Below are 17,992 nucleotides of genomic sequence, written 5' to 3' on the forward strand. Positions count from 1 at the left end.
AGGGGGCCCCAAGTTGTGCGTGTGAGGATCAATGGTAACTATGGAGAAGGGAGACAGTGTTTACCCAGGTTCGGGCCCTCTTAATGGAGGTAAAACCCTACCCCTGCTTGATTATATTCGAGGGTATAGGGGTCACAAGAGTTGATCTACCTCGAGATCGACTCAGCTAACCCTAGATAGCTAGCCTAGCAATGTTGTGATCCTGCCTCCGATCTAACCCTCTTGTGTATATAGACACCGGAGGGGCTTAGGGTTGTACAAAGTCGGTTTTACATAAAGGAATAGTATATACAGACACCTATACTTGTCGTCCACGCATGTGAGAGTCCCCACCGGACACGAGAGATAATCTTCTGTCTTGTATCTTGACGGCCCATCAGTCCAGCCCACATCAATAGACCGGACGCCTGAGGATCCCCTAGTCCAGGACTCCCACAGTAGCACCTGAACCAGTCTTCAATGATGACATATTCAGCATTCAGATTGTCTTTGGCATTGCAAGGTGGGTTCTTTAAAGAGTGCACATCGGCTTTCCTCCGTAAAAGAATTGTATCCTGCTTTTCACAGTAAATACAACCCTTAGCCGCGAAGGAAGGATATATAAAAATTGAGAACGGTGTCTTTTACTGACAACTTTTCCTGACAAAGCGTCAGACTTGACCTTTCGGTATTTCTAACCATTTTCACACCCCGTGTTCCGTGTTTCGAGCCACGCCTCATTGGCACATCCTGTCAAATAGAGATCATGCCCACTTAATATGGGATTGCATATCAATGATATTTCGGTAATCCAACCATTTGCGGCGCATGCCTTCATCGGAAATAGGCAAGATTCAAGGCTCGAGTGGGGGGAAATTGGCATTTTTACTGCCTATAAGAGGAAAATGGACCCCGACTTTCCACCCCATGCCTTCGCATCTCCTGAGCCTTCCAATCTCCCAAGCTCTCTACGCCCGCAAAGTCTCCGCCTTTCTCACCACCACCACCACCTACTCCGACGATGGCCGAAGCTGGCTCGAAAGGCAAGTGGGAGGCCTCCTCCGTGACGGAGAAGGAGATAACAGATGTCCAGAGTGTGGGGTACCTCACCGCCGATATCAAGCACCGGCTTCCCCCTGAAGGTCAAGTCATTCCCACTCCTGAGCCCGACAAATGGGTTGTATTCCTTCCCCACTTCCCTAGAAGGTCGGGTTTTCCACTCCACCTTTTCGTCCGCGGACTCATGTACTACTACGGGCTTTATTTTCATGATCTAGCCCCAAACTCATTCCTGCACATATCGTTGTTCATAGTCATGTGTGAGGCTCTCCTCCGTGTCTGGCCACACTTCGGCCTCTAGCTCAAGGTTTTCAACGTGAAGCCAAAAGTGATCGATGGGCAGCACGCGGACTGCGACGGAGCTATGATTAGCAAGTTGTTGAACACCACATGGCTAAAGGGGGCCTTTGTGGAGACCATGAAGATATGGCAACAGGAGTGGTTCTATATTACCGAGCCGCGCCACACTAATTGGGCGGCCATTCCGGAGTTCAGATCCGAACCCCCCATGAGGCTCACCTCCTGGAACACGAAGGGCCTTGACTGGGGATCCCAGACGGAGGTGCTAGCGCTGCATACGCGCATTACCAACGTGCTGGGGAAGAACGCCGGTCTAACCAACATGGTACAGATCATGCTCTTCCGCCGCATTCTCCCCTGCGAGCGCCGAGCCTCCCCCATGTTGGAATTTAAGCCAGAGGATCCACGGATGCTGCAACACTTCCTCAGCACCACGCACGAGGGAATGTGGAAACTGCTCTTCAAGGCGGAGAACAGCCGCTGGCCCATGGAGACCGAAGACATCAGGCTCAACTTCCCGTATCCAGCCTCTCCAGTAAGTATTCGATATCTCCAAAGACATACCTAGTATATATATTCGATCTATGCCGAACTCATCGAACCATCTTTCATTACAGGGCCGGACCAAGAAGTCGGAGCGGATCAAGTGTCCGGTTCCACTAGCCGAAAACCCAGTCACTCCTCAGTTGAAGGAGATGCTGGTCCCGACGCCTTATCAGCCGCCGGAGAAGAAGGCCAAGAAGAAGAGCAAAGGGCCCAATAACGGGCCCCGCCCCAAAGGCCCTTCGGAAGCTGTGTCCAAAGAGACCGAGCCCGTCTCCTCCAACGAGCAAGACGAGGACGAAGAGGAGGAGGGAGAGGAGGAAGAGGACATGGAGAGCGACTCCACCCTCAAGACGAGGAGGGGAAAGAGGAGAGCCTCCGCGAAACCAGAGGGGGCGACGCCGAAGAAGGGGCGGATGGTCCTCTCCGATAGTTCGGACTCAGAGTCCAAACACAACTCGGAGAGGGTCCAAATGGAGAAGCCCCTGGCCGAAACATAAGTGTTAGAACTTACTTGCATAATTATCGCTTTAATCTACCTGTTTAATGCCCTATTCTTTCATGCTTTTTAGCCATCTGCACGAGATACCGATCCCGTCTTCTTCGACGGGGAACTCTCTAGCCCCTGAGGAGGCGGAGAGTGACGGCCCATCTCGCGCCCTTCCCCCCTGCCATGGAGGTGAAGGAAATATGCCCTAGAGGCAATAATAAAGTTATTATTTATTTCCTTAATTCAGGCTAAATGTTTATTATTCATGCTAGAATTGTATTAACTGGAAGCTTAGTACATGTGTGAATACATAGACAAAACATAGTGTCCCTAGTATGCCTCTACTTGACTAGCTCGTTAATCAAAGATGGTTATGTTTCCTAACCATAGACATGTGTTGTCATTTGATGAACGGGATCACATCATGAGGAGAATGATGTGATGGACATGGCCCATCCGTTAGCTTATCCTTATAATCATTACAGTTTCATTGCTACTGCTCTCTTCATGACTTATACATGTTCCTCAAACTATGAGATTATGCAACTCCCGAATACTGGAGGAACACCTTGTGTGCTATCAAACGTCACAACGTAACTGGGTGATTATAAAGATGCTCTACAGGTGTCTCCGAAGGTGTTTGTTGGGTTGGCATAGATCAACATTAGAATTTGTCACTCCATGTTTCGGAGAGGTATCTCTGGGCCCTCTCGGTAATACTCATCACTATAAGCCTCGCAAGCATTGTGACTAAAGAGTTACTTGTGGGATGAAGTATTACGGAACTAGTAAAGAGACTTGCCGGTAACGAGATTGAACTAGGTATTGAGATACCGATGATCGAATCTCGGGCAAGTAACATACCGATGACAAAGGGAACAACGTATGTTGTTATGCAGTTTGACCGATAAAGATCTTCGAAGAATATGTAGGAACCAATATGAGCATCCAGGTTCCTCTATTGGTTATTGACCGAAGACGTGTCTCGGTCATGTCTGCATAGTTCTCGAACCCGTAGGGTCCGCATGCTTAATGTTCGATGACGATTTGTATTATGAGTTATGTGTTTATATGTACTGAAGGTAGTTCGGAGTCCCGGATGAGATCATGGACATGACGAGGAGTCTCGAAATGGTTGAGATGTAAAGATCGATATATTGGAAGGCTATATTCGGACATCGGAAAGGTCCCGAATGATTCATTTATTTTTTGGAGTACCGGAGAGTTACGAGAATTCGTATTGGGCCTTAATGGGCTATACGGGAAAGGAGAGAAAGGCCTCAAGGGTGGCCGCGCCCCTTCCCCATGGACTGGTCCGACTTGGACTAGGGAAGGGGGTGACCCCTTCCTTCCTTCTCCTTCTCCCTTCCCCTTTTCCTATTCCATGTGGAGGTGGAATCCTACTAGGACTAGGGAGTCCTAATAGGACACCACACATTGGGCTAACCCTATGAGGGCCAGCCTAGTCCTCCCTCCATCCTTTATATACGTGGACAGGGGGCACTGTCGGCATTGTGGGAATAGGGGTCCCCGGACTTGCCTGCCTGCGACCTGCAGCGTGCCTCACCAGCGGCCCAGTACGACCCGTCTTCATCAACAAATGTTCAAGACCCTCGCTAGGGGCCAAGTCTCACGGGGCGGACGATGCAAGGCCTCCTCAGGGGCGGCCTCACCAGGCAGGCTCGCGAGGAGGCGGAGAGATCAAGGCGAGGGGTACCTCGCGAGGTGCTCGTGAAGCAAGCCATGACGATCGAGGCCAGGCGGGCGCCAGCCCGCGCAGTGTCCACATTTCCTCTTTGGTGCAAAGGGGGCCAGCGTAGGCGCGGAGTACTGAGGCATCAAGCAAAGGTTTCCATATTAGTGCAACGAGACCAAGACCAACAGGACGGCAGGATGGAGGTCACCGTGGAGCCCAAGACAGCGTCATCGCCAGTGCCTTTGGCAGTCGAAGACCACCTTTAGTCAGGATAGCTTGTACTAGTTGTCTCCTTCAAAATGGCCGTTGTTGGCTCCCTTTCCGCTCAATATTTGGGAAGAGGACCAGGGCCTCTATATATAGAGATAGCCACCACAGTAGAAAGGGGGATCATCTCATCTAGAGCCAACAGAGATGGATCAGTTCCTCTCCAAGCACACCACCACAAGAACATCCCTCGCGAGGATGTTCTTCCCTTGTACTGTTCATCGTTAGCCCAAGAGGCAATCCACCACACCACACACAGGAGTAGGGTATTACACCACAACGGTGGCCTGAACCTATATAAACCTTGCGTCTCTTTTGTTGTTCATCGTGCTAGCTTAGATTCGCGGCGGGGCTTTGGGGAGTGGATCGGTAGGGAGAAGATCTTCGTGCGCACCCCAGAGTTCGAACCTTAAGGGTTTTGCCGGAACCCGATATCCAACATTTGGCGCGCTAGGTAGGGGTGCGCCGGAATCTTTCTTCCGCTCTTCTGCGTCCCATCGCTTCGTCGCATCTATGGCAGACGCTCGCCGAGCTCGCGCCGAGCGCTGGGCTGCTCTTGCCGCCCGCTTCGCCCAGACGGCTCCCATCGGTGGGCCTCCTTGTCATTCTCCGTCGCCTGCCGCCAACGCCGCCACCAGCCCGACCTGGGAAGGCCGCACCGCCAGTCCGTCGCTGCCTCCAGCTGGTTCGTCGTCTCACACCCGTCGCGCTCCCACGGACGTGTAGGCGGTGTTGCTCCTGGCACATGAGCTCCTGCACTACCGCCCCATCGATGACCTTTATGAGGAGTGGCTCGCTCGCATCACCGAGCTCGTCAGCGCCGCAGGGGGCTCTCCTGCACCGTCCCTCTCGCTGCCTCGCCCTCCGTCCTGCATGGGCGATGCAGCTCAGGGGGTGCCTCTGCCACCTCCTCCTCAAGAACGCGCTCTAGCTACAAGGCGCGCGGCCCCTGGATGTGACCCACCACGTCCAGCGCCCGCGCGACAAGAGAGGAGCTGTCAAGAAATTCCTCGGCCTCAAGAAGATGCACGCGTGCTCCCCGCTCCAGCATGGCAAGACCGCATCCCTGCACCAGCGCGCCAAGACCCCGTGCTTCCCCTGGCAGCAGCGTGCGAGAACCATCAAGAGCAGGCCCCACGTCTGCAAAAAGCTCTGGTGGCAACAACAGGTTGTCGTGCCTTCACCACCGAGCTACACAGCGTCGCCTGGCCAGGCAAGTTCAAGTAGGATCTGCCGCCTAGCTACGACGGCACGGCCGACCCTGCGGAGTTCCTGCAACTCTACGAGCTAGGCATCGAGCCGTCCAACGGGGACGAAAAGTTCATGGCGAACTGGTTTCCCATGGCGCTCAAGGATGGCGCCCACACCTGGCTCCCGAACCTGCCTCCCGGCTCGATCTCCTCCTGGAACGAGATGCGCAGCCATTTCATCGCCAACTTCCAAGGCACTCGCGATTGCCCTCCGGTCATGGGTGACCTATGCCGCATCAAGCAGCAACCTCGAGAGACCCTGCAGAAGTACATCCAACATTTCAACAGTGCTCGCCTCAAGATTCCCAATGTGACTGAAGAGGCCATCAGCTCAGTGTTCTCCGATGGCGTCCGTGATGTCAAGATGAAGGAGGAGCTCTCCATCCACGAGGACCTGTGCACATATCTGGAGCTGTTCAACCTGGCGACCAAGTGCGCAAGAGCTGAGGAGGGACGCCTCTCCCTCCTCGAGCTTCCAGCCACTGACCCAGAAGAGAAGAAGGCCAAGGCCAAGGACATGAAGCATAAAGGAGGAGCCGTACTCGCAGCAGAACCGGACATGAACCATGGAAGGGACCAGCCGGAGTCGTCCAAGGGTAGCCGATTTTATGCCTACCACAACCTCTACACCCACAACACCAACGAATGCCAGGAGCTCAAAGCCGTTCGAGAAGGACGCATCGGTCGATGCCCCGAGCGCAGCGACCAGGGCTACGAGCGAGGAGGAGGAATAGGTGGAGGATGATGGGACGACCGAGGCCCTCGCCAGGAGTGGCATGACCGACCTCCCGAGGATCGCTGGCTGGACCAGCCTCGCTAGGGGGCTTGGAGGGATCAACCTCGCGAGGATCGCCCGTAGGGCAACGCAGCCTTCCTCCTCTGCCGCCACCACCAAGAAGGAATGATGACCACCACCAGGATGAGGGGGCTAGGGGCTTCCAGGAGCCATGTGCTATCACTTGCATCTTGGGCGGAGCCTAGGTCCTAGCTTCCCAGCACATCTTCAAGAATTTGCTCGCGAGGTGAATGTAGTCCTCCCCAAGCTCGAGGCTGCGCGCCCTCTCCGATGGTCCACGTGTGCCATCACTTTCAGCTCAGTGGATCAACTCAAGTGTGCGGCTACGGCTGGCATCCTCCCAATGCTCTGTTCCCCAGTAATCAGCAATGTGCAAGTTACCAGGACCCTCATCGATGGCGGCGCAGGGCTCAACGTTCTGTCCGTCGAGACGTTCAACAACCTTCAATTGCCGTATGACCAACTCGAGCCAACCAAGACTTTCTCAGGAGTTACTGATGGCTCCACTACTCCAATAGGGCAGGGTCGCCTCCCTATCACTTTCGGACAGCGCAAGAACTACCGCACCGAGCTCATCGACTTCTACGTTGCCCACATTCACCTGCCATACAATGCCATCCTTGGGTATCCAGCCCTGGCCAAGTTCATGCGGTGACTCACCATGGCTACAATGTCCTCAAGTTGCCGGGAAGCGGCGGAATCATCACAGTCCCCTGCGAAGAGAAGGATATAGTGTGCTCCCTCGAGGGCGCCTTCCAAGCTGCATCATTCGAGGACCCAGACAACAGGGGCGAGAACCCTCCTGAGGCAGTTCCCAAGAAGAAGAAGACGTCACCCAACTCAAGGCCTCAGGAGGTTGGCATCTCCGGAGGTGTCGCATCAGGATCCGCGCCCTTGCAAGGGGCTCCTCCCTCCATCACATAGGAAGGCGCGCCCGGCACCCTCCTCGGGCAGGGCTCGGGGGCTCTCTTCTGGAGGGTCTCAGACTTTGCCAAGGTCACGAGGGAGGCACTCGGGCAACACTTGTAGGCGTGCTTCGCAGCACGTTTCCCTCATGAAGGCATGGGGCAAGGAAGGCCCAACCCTCAGGAGTTCATCACCAGGACCACTCAGGAGCCACAGGAATCGAGAATCATACGCGGCAATCGCCGTCTGCCCAGCGTAGCTACCCATCCAGGCAAGGATGGCGAGCTGCGCGTCTGCATTGAGTACCTAGGGCTTAGCCGAGTCGCGTCTCAGGAGCGCCTCTGGCCTTCGTGCGTGGGGCGTTGCGAGGGTCCACTGCACAACTACGTTCGCATGCCATTCGGTCTGCCGAACGCGGCTGCCACTCACCAGTGCCACCTGCGGAGCATTCTCGCAGCTCAGGAGGCCAGGCACCACACGGTCCTGGCGGAGATGGAGATGGTCCTCGAGGAACCGCCTGGACCCCCAGAGCCTCCCGAGGGACAAGGCTCCGGTGGCTCGTGAGGGTCGGCCTCATCACCGCGCACCTTCAGCTACTTCAACAAACCCTCTACAAAGGTATCAGGTGACATCTTTCGAGTTCATTTTAGCTAGGAGCGCCCTCAGGGATGCATCATTCCCAGGTCGCGTGGGTCTGTCCCTGCGGCATTATCCCTTTTGCTTATGTCTTTAGCTTACCTTACTGGGGGTGCCCCCCGGGCTGTATCGTCCCCAAGCCGCTCAGGCCTGACCCAGTGGCATGTATCCTGCATGCATTTATCTAAGCTACTTTGCCTTTCATGCTTAACTTGCCTACGATTACCATCTGCCGCCTACCATGGGCCTTTTCTCCCTCATGCAAATCGCTTGCACATTAAAAGGGGGGCTCCTGAGCATCGCGACTCAGGAGCTCTTACTGACTCTCCAGCCCTCACGCACTGGACTTGTCCACGACATCGCGACCTGGCATACCAGCAGCGGCTGAGCTCGGTCGAAGGCTAGGACCTAAGGACATAGAGCATTTGTATCTAACCATCTCGCAGGAACACACAACCACCCAAGGCTCAAGACCAGGCGCAACCCTCCTTGAGGCAGGGCCTTGTGAGTCCCGTGCTGGCTCATGAGTGCCCAGATACACCTCGTCCAGCCCTGCCGTGCAAGCCACGTGTCAGGGCGGGGTTGTCCACGCCCCGGGGGCTCCTCCTGGAGGGCCCCCCCTCCCATGTACAAGTGGAAGCACCATGCTCCGCGCTGGCTGACGACATTGCCGAGGAGTGGCTATGCCCATACACATATGGAAGAGCCATGCTCCGCGCTGGTGATAAACAACTGAGGGCGGCCCACGGCCGTATCAACCTCAGGGAGCCCAGAACTTAGTGTTTGGCGTCATCGCTACACCTCCCCTTGGGAGCGTCACGCGAGGGGGCTAGACACGGGGGCTGCGCCCGGGTCACGCCCGAGCGCACGCCACCCAGCCAGGTCCCTTGGACCTGGTCGTCGCGCACCCCTCCCCGAGCGGAGCCAAGGTATGAAGACCGTTTAAACTTCAAGGGGGACTCCTGAGCATCGCGGCTCAGGAGCCTAACTGGTCATGTAGCCCGTCACCCCTTAGTTCCGCAAGGGCGGTTGAGGTATGCGCGGGGCCGGGCCCTGCCGACGTAGAACGCCAGATCCACCCCTACACTCCCTACCTATTTGCTGTTTGCGCGTCAGGGGGGACTCCTGAGCATCGCGACTTAGGAGCCTAACTTGCCACGTAGCCCCTCACTCCTTGGTTCCGTCCTGATGGTCCGGTCGGGGCTAACGGCGGTTGAGGTATGCGCGGGGCCGGGCCCTACCGACATAGAACACAAAGCAAATAGGAAGGAAACCGCAAAATCTCGAAGCAAATCCAGAAGCAAATATTACAAACCATAATTGTTTTCACAATACCAAACACAAGTTTAAATGCTTCCACGAGGCATGATGCATATTGCAGGAGTTGAAATAGGAAAGAAGCCGCGAGAAGATCACCCTTGGGCGGCGGCGTCACTCGCCAGGAGCCCTGCCTCCGTAGTGGCGTTGCCTCCATCTGCTCCACCTCCCGAGGCCGCGGGATCAGCAGTACCTGCCTTGGGCGCAGTGGCAAAGGCACGGAACTTCACCAGCAGGGCTTCCGCTCGGCCCTTCATGGCTTCAGCAGCAGCGGCGGAGCGCTCGCTATCCATGGGCTCCAGCAGCTCATCGAGGTTGGCGTCAGGATCGCGAAGGTAGACGTGGTTGAGGACACGCGTCAGCGCTGCACAAGAAAGGACGCGAGATTCAACCTCGGCCATGGGGCCGACACCGGTCATGACTTCCTTAAGCGCTTCGACCAAGAAGGGAAGCAGCTGGGTGGGGCCGTCCTTGGCCCCGGCCAGTGGCTTCTCCAAGCCACCATCGTAAAGCGTCTTCAGCGCCTTGCGAGATCTCACCTAAAGATCTGCGAAGGCCACGCAATCCTCATCTAGGACCTTCGTGTTGGCGTCCAGCTCGGCCCTTTCCATCTTCAGCTTCTGCTCCAGTGTCTTCAGTCGGCTGCATTCAGCGGACAGCTCGGCGTCGCGGTCCCCGATGGTGTCCTCCCGAGCCTTCATCTCCTCCTCCCTTGCCTGGCGGTCGCGAGCCTCTTTGGCAAGCTCATATCGCGCAAGCCCTGCAACTCGTCCTCCAGCACCTTGCAACGGTCCCAGGAGACTGTGGCATCCTTCAGCGCCGCATCGCGGGCGGCTGCAGCCTGTGTGGCGGTTTGCTTCTTCTCCTCAGAAGCTACCGTAGCCCGGCTCAACGCCGCTCGGATAGAGGCATCAGAGTGAGCCCATCCAGAGACCAGCTCCAGGCGCTCGGCTACCAGGTGGGAGTTGGCGCCCTAAAGGTCTACTCTCAGCTGGCCCAGCTCAGCAACGGCATGATCCAAGACGGCGGAAGAGGCAGAGGAGTCCGGAACCAGTGGTGGAGGAGGAGAAGGCGGCATCATGATCACAACTTGAGAGACCAGGAGCTCCTGAGTCTTGTCCGGCTCAGCAACTGTATCAGGCACCGGTGCCTCCAGAGTCAGCAAGGCCACGGGGGCTGGCACCCTACCAGTGTGCTCCTCCTGGCCTCGCGAGGATGATCGGGCAGGGGAAATGCGAGCTCCACCGCCTCCCCTTCCCACAGCCGAAGGCACGGCCGCACCAGACGAGCCTGCCCCAGGCAGAGTCACCGTGTCCTCTTTCAGCTTCTTCGCCGCAAGCGGCGGCCTGACCAAGCCATGGAGAACGTCAAGCCCTAGCAGCAAAAAGAAGAAAAAGACGGAGTTCGAGCACTCACTGGTCAATCACGGCATAGGTCGGCGGCCGCTTGCTGAGCTTAAAGCCCGTAAGACTCTTGGTCCACGGTGCAGCCTCAAGAGGTCTAGGAGCGGAGGAAGGTGTACCACAGGGCCTAGAGCTGGCCTCGGGCGGTGCCTGAGCCGGAGTAGCCCCTCGGGTGATCAGCCCCGACCTGTCTTTCTTCGCGATCACGGGCGGGTCCTTTGCCTCTCGCCTGGCATCAGCCTCATCATCATCCGGCAGGGTGCGGAGGATGCTGGCCCTGCACCGGGGGGAGGTCTCCCCCGTCCCCTCAGTAGTCGCCTCCGAGTCATGCTCCTCTTCTTATTCGTCTTCCTTTCCTCCCTCACGGGATTCCTCAGAAGACTCCTCCACCGGTGTAACGCCCTCGATGCGGCTATAGCTCCCACGTGTCGAGGCACGACTTTGAGGCATAACCGCATTGAAAGCAATGTCGCAAGTCAGGCAATCATTACAACATCCCATGTAATAAATATAATAAAAGGGGAAGAAGACATAGTTGGCTTACACTCGCCACGTCACATCAGAGTACATAAATAACATCCATCAAACAAACACTCATGGCCCGACTACGGCGCCAAAATAGAAAAGACCCCCAACATGCGACAAGGTCCTGAATCGATAACCCCAACTAGGCACCACTACTGATCATCTGGAAAGGACACGTAGTATCGCTGAGAGTCCTCGTCGAACTCCCACCTGAGCTCGTAATCGTCAACTGGAGCGGAATCACCTGGACCTGCATCTGGAGTTGTAGTATCTGTGAGCCACAGGGACTCGGCAATCTCACACCCACGCGATCAAGACTATTTAAGCTCATAGGAATGGGTAAGGCAAATATAAGTGGAGCTGCAGCAAGCGACTAGTATATGTGGTGGCTAACTTATGCGCAAAAGAGAGCGAGAAGAGAAGGCGAAGCACGCGCGAGAAGCTAAAGGAACATCCTGCGCAAGCATAACTCCAACGCCGTGTCCACTTCCCGGACTCCGCCGAGAAGGGGCCATCACGGCAACACACACGGTTGATTCATTTTAATTTAAGTTTAGTTCAAGTCATCTACAACCGGACATTAACAAATTCCCATCCGCCCATAACCGCGGGCACGGCTTTCGAAAGATCAATCCCTGCAGGGGGGGTCCCAACTTAGCCCATAACAAGCTCTCACGGTCAACGAAGGAATAGACCTCCACCCAAGACACACCGATCAGACTCGGTATCTCGGTACAACAAGATAATTCGACAGGTTAAAACAAGTCCAGCAACATCGCCCGAATGTGCCGACAAATCCCGATAGGAGCTGCACATATCTCTTTCTCAGGGCACACTCAGATGAGCAATCCGTACAGCTAAAACCAAACCTTGAGTTTCCCCGAGGTGGCACTGCACAGGGCTCTAGTTCGGACCAACACTCAGAGGAGCACTGGCCCGTGGGGGGCTAAAATAAGATGACCCTCGGGCTCCGGAAACCCAAGGGAAAAAGAGGCTAGGTGGCAAATGGTAAAACCAATGTTGGGCATTGCTGGAAAAGCTTTAATCAAGGCGAACTATCAAGGGGTTCCCATTATAGCCCAACCGCGTAAGGGACGCACAATCCGGGAATATAACACCGATATGACGGAAACTAGGGCGGCAAGAGTGGAACAAAACACTAGGCGAGAGGCCCAGCCTTCCACCCTTTACCAAGTATATAGATGCATTAAGATAACATAGCAATATAATGATATCCCAACAAGAATATAAATGTTCCAACAAGGAACGGCTCCAATCTTCACCTGCAACTAACAACGCTATAAGAAGGGCTGAGCAAAGCGGTAACATAGCCAATCAACGGTTTGCTAGGACAATGGTGGGTTAGAGGTTTAACATGGCAATTGGGAGGCTGACAAGCAAAAGGTAGGCATCGTAGCAGTGGCAAAGCAAAAGAGCGAGCAGACTAGCATAGCAAAGATAGTAGTGATTTCGAGGGTATGATCATCTTGCCTGCACAGTTGTCAGAGTTGACTGGATCCTCACAAGCAAACTCAACGGGCTCCTCGGTAGCAAACTCGTCTCCCGGCTCTACCCAACAAGACAAACAAGCAACAAGGATACAATCAACCACGGGCAAGAACAAGCAATACGATGAAATGACGATATGCTATGCGGGATGCGATGCGGGATGCAAGATGCAAGATATGACAGGAAATGCATGAACCTGGCATCAACTTGGAAAACCAAGTGTGCCACTGGATAGAGGGGATGAAATCGCTTGAAAACGATATAAAGATCATTGGAATCGGAGTTACGGTTTGGAAATGGCAAGCGTTTTAAGATACGACACCGGTATGCGACTTACAGCAAGTAGGCATCTAAATGCAACGGAATGAACATGCTACAGCCACCAAACATGAAAACAAAATACATGGCAGTGAAGTACACAAGATGGTCGACAAAACACTAGCACTGAGCCACAGGCAAATTCATCCATTAAGAGGTTCAAACAAGCATGGCTAAAACGCAAATGCAAAACAGATTTCAGACTTAGTGAAATTAACACTAGTCTGAAATTTCAGATCACGAAGCCCTCTTCGGAGCAGCAAAACAACATGATAGAAAACCTGAACATGACAAGTAAGAACATGGCATGGACCTACTCAACAAGCTTAATAAAACACCCAAAGTGACCTGGGGCCAAAAGGGTTCACAATGTACTCTACCGAGCTCACGAACATCGCTCGAACACAATCAGTTTTCAGACTTAGTGAAAACTGAGACATACTGAAATTTAACTCACGAAGGCATGTAAACGAGCTCGATGCATTCACTACGGTGCAAGTCATGGCAAGGGAAGCATATAACCAGCAAGAAGGCACAAAGTGCTAGCTACACATGGCAAGAACGAAGGCATAGCATGCATGGAACACTAACGGTAGCATCGGCGAAATCGCAAACAAGTTGACGATCTGCCCAGATTAACAACGAAGCAAAAGTTGAGCTCGATTGAGTCAACCTAGAGCACTCCACAAATGCCAACAAAGACATGGATGGATAGAGCATGACATAAATATCAAAACTCCCTTACTGATCATCCTCAAAAGAGGCACGGATCACTAGGAAACAAGCTGGACATATGGCATCATGAACTAAAATATCCCAGACTTAGTGAAAATCACTAAGTCCCTGAAATCTGCAATCTCAGGTACCTCTCTTCGCAAGCTTGCACAAGACAACACACACATCCTAAAAATGCATGGGTGGCACCTCTGGAAAGAAGACAAAATGCTTCACAAAACATCCCAAAGGGGCACAGGCATATCATGCACGAATTAAATATAGCAAAAATGACAAAAGTGCATGATGAACTAACGGATCTGCAATTTAACTCACGAAGCCTCCTTCTCACAGCATTTTGGGTATCAAGATGACCTCAAATGCAAATTATGCAATGGAATGAAATGATGTACATGTCGAGACGAAGATTTTGATATATTATATGCCCAAAACGGAGTTTCGGTTGCGGAGATACAAGCAGTCAAAGAATGCATAAAAATTAGAGGGAGAGGGAAAAAGTCAACCCTCGGTTTAGATCTCAGATCTAGGGTTCGGGCACTGTAGCAGCCGGGTCGGGGCGCGCCTCCCGAGGCGACGCCGGCGAAGGCGGGGACGACGGCCGGCGGGGCGGCGTCCGGTGGCCGGGACGGCGGCGCCGGGCGGTGGCGGAGCCGCGACCACCGGAGATGGCAGCGGGGCGGAGCGGGGTCGGGCGCGGCGGCCCGCGGCGACGCGGCGACGAACTCCGGTCGGGGGCGCGGCGGCCCGCGGCGGCGGCGGCCACCGGCGCCGGAGGTGGCGGCGGCGGACGTAGGAGGAGGCGGCGGGGAGACTGCGGGCCGGGGAGGGCCCTTCGTGGGCCTGGCGGGCCCCGGGCGTCGGCGGTGAACTGGGGACCCGAGGCGCCACTTGGCGGCTCGCGGTTGGCTGGCGGCGGCGGGGCGGACGGTGTCCGGTCCGATCCGGACACGTCCGTCGGCGGCGGAGGAAGGAAATCTTTTTTTTTTTTGGGTTTCGGGGAGAGGGAGAGATCCGAAAACGGAGGGGTGTATATATAGGCATAGAGGGAGCTAGGAGAGTCCAAATGAGGTGCGGTTTTCGCCCACACGATCGTGATCGAACGCTCTAGGACATGGAGCAGAGTTTGGTGGGTTTTGGGCCAAATTTGGGGGGTGTTGGGCTGCAACACATAAGAGGCCTTTTCGGTCCCTCGGTTAACCGTTGGAGTATCAAACGAAGTCCAAACGACCCGAAACTTGACAGGCGGTCTACCGGTAGTAAACCAAGGCCGCTTGGCAAGACTCGGTCCAATCCGGAAATGTTTAAACCCCACACAAGAAAGAAAGGTAGAAATGACCACCGGAGGAGAACGAAACGCCGGAATGCAAAACGGACAACGGGGAAAATGCTCGAATGCATGAGGTGAACATGTATGCAAATGCAATGCACGTGATGACCTGATATGAGATGCATGAAAACGAAAACAACACACACGAAGACAAAGACCCAAACCCGAGAAATAAATATAACTTAGCGCCGGAGACGGCAAGAGTTGGATACAAATATGGAAAGTATAATCTGGGGCGTTACAACACTCCACCACTACGAAAAGATCTCGTCCCGAGATCTAGGACTGAAAGAACTCCGGGTACTCAGAACGGAGGTGATCCTTACGTTCCCAGGTAGCTTCACGGTCGGAATGGTGTGACCACTTAACTTTGAGAAATTTGATTGACTTGTTGCGAGTCTTGCGTTCAGTCTCTTCGAGAATAGCAACTGGGTGCTCACGATAGGAGAGATCTTCTTGGAGCTCAATGTCCTCGAAGTTGACGGTGCGGTCAGGAGTCTTGAAGCACTTTCGAAGCTGAGAGACATGGAACACATCATGAACATTTGCAAAGTTTGAAGGAAGCTCGAGTTGATAGGCGAGGTCGCCTCTCTTGCTGACAATCTTGAAAGGTCCCACGTATCTAGGGGCAAGCTTCCCTTTGATACCGAAGCGACGAGTACCTTTCATGGGAGAGACGCGGAGGTAAACATGATCTCCAATCTCGAAAACCAGATCACGATGCTTACTATCATAGTAGCTCTTCTGGCGGGATTGAGCTGCTTTGAGGTTATCACGAATGACTTTGCACATTTCTTCTGCTTCTGTGATTAAGTCATTACCCAGCAGCTGACGTTCACCGGTTTCAGACCAGTTGAGAGGGGTACGGCACTTCCTGCCATACAGAATTTCAAAGGGGGCCTTGCCCGAACTTGCTTGAAAGCTGTTGTTGTATGAGAATTCAGCATAAGGAAGACAATCCTCCCACTTCATGCCGAAGGAGATCACACAAGCCCTGAGCATATCTTCAAGAATTTGGTTGACACGCTCGACTTGACCGCTCGTTTGAGGATGGAAAGCTGTGCTGAAGCGGATGTTGGTGCCCATAGCCTTCTGAAAAGAATCCCAAAACTTGGAGGTAAAGATGCTGCCACGGTCTGAAGATATCACTTGAGGAATACCGTGCAGAGAGACAATGCGAGAGGTATAGAGTTCCGCCAATTGAGCTGCAGTGATTGACTCTTTGATAGGCAGAAAATGAGCCACTTTGGTGAGCTTGTCGATGACAACGAAGATAGCATCATTGCCACGCTTGGACTTTGGAAACCCAGTCACGAAGTCCATTTCAATGTGGTCAAACTTCCATTCTGGAATGGCAAGAGGTTGGAGGAGACCAGCTGGCCTTTGGTGTTCTGCCTTCACTCTTCTGCAGACATCACATTCGTTCACGAATTGAGCGATCTCGCGCTTCATTCGAGTCCACCAATAAGCTTGCTTGAGGTCCTGATACATCTTCGTACTACCAGGGTGGATGGAGAGGAGAGAGTTGTGAGCCTCGTTCATGATCACCTTACGGAGTTCACCTTTGGGCACAACAATTCGATCCTCGAAGAAGAGAGTGTCCTTGTCATCAAGTCGGTAGCACTTGTACTTGGACTGACTCTTTGCAATACCAATCTTCACCTTCTTCACCATAGCATCAAGAAGTTGGGCTTGGCGAATCTGGTCTTCTAAGGTAGGAGAGACTTGAAGGTTGGCGAGGAAACCTTGAGGAACAACTTGCAGATTAAGTTTGCGGAAAGCTTCACAAAGCTCGGGTTGATAAGGCTTGAGAATCAGACTGTTGCAATATGCTTTTCTGCTCAAAGCGTCAGCAATCACATTAGCCTTGCCTGGAGTATACTCGATACTCGGATTGTACTCTTGAATCATTTCGACCCATCGAGTCTGCCTAGGTTGAGATTAGGCTGAGTGAAGATGTACTTGAGACTCTTGTGATCAGTGAAAATATCCACTTTCCTTCCCAATAGAAGATGTCTCCAAGTCAACAAAGCGTGCACAACTGCCGCCAACTCGAGATCATGAGTGGGGTAGTTCTTCTCATTAGGTTTCAACTGGCGAGAGGTATAAGCAACAACTTTCTTCTCTTGCATCAGTACAGCACCGAGACCTTGGAGAGAGGCATCACAAAAGACCTCGTACGGCTTGGTTTCATCAGGCGGAGTCAGAACTGGAGCAGTGACCAATTTCTCTTTCAAAGAGTTGAAAGCAATATCACACTCCGGAGACCAAACGTACTTGACGTGCTTCTGAAGAAGATTTGAGAGAGGCTTGGCGATCTTAGAAAAGTTTTCAACGAATCTTCTGCAATAGCTTGCGAGACCGAGAAAACTGCGGAGTTGCTTCACGTTCTGAGGAGGTTCCCAATTCACAATTGCGGACACCTTCTCAGGATTCACGGAAATGCCCTTGGCGGAGATGATATGACCAAGATAAAGAACCTCATCGAGCCAAAATTCACACTTGGAGAACTTGGCGTAGAACTGATGTTCTCTGAGCTTGTCAAGAACCAAACGCAAGTGCTTGGCATGATCTTTCTTGTTCTTCGAGAAAACCAGAATGTCGTCGAGATAGACCAAAACGAATTCATTGGTGTAGGGGTTGAAGATGAAGTTCATCATGCGAGAGAACGTCGGAGGAGCGTTGGCGAGGCCAAAAGACATGACGGTGTATTCATATGAACCAAAGCTTGTTCTGAACGCCGTCTTGGGAATATCTTGCTCACGAATACGAATCTGATGATAACCCATACGGAGATCAAGCTTGGAGAATACTTGAGCACCCTTGAGTTGTTCGAACAGCTCATTGATGTTGGGAAGTGGGTATTTGTTCTTGATGGTCTTCTTGTTTACTGGACGGTAATCAACACAAAGTCGACTCGATCCATCCTTCTTCTT

Source organism: Triticum aestivum, chromosome 1B (assembly GCF_018294505.1).
Source record: "Triticum aestivum cultivar Chinese Spring chromosome 1B, IWGSC CS RefSeq v2.1, whole genome shotgun sequence".
In the NCBI taxonomy this organism is placed as follows: domain Eukaryota; kingdom Viridiplantae; phylum Streptophyta; class Magnoliopsida; order Poales; family Poaceae; genus Triticum; species Triticum aestivum.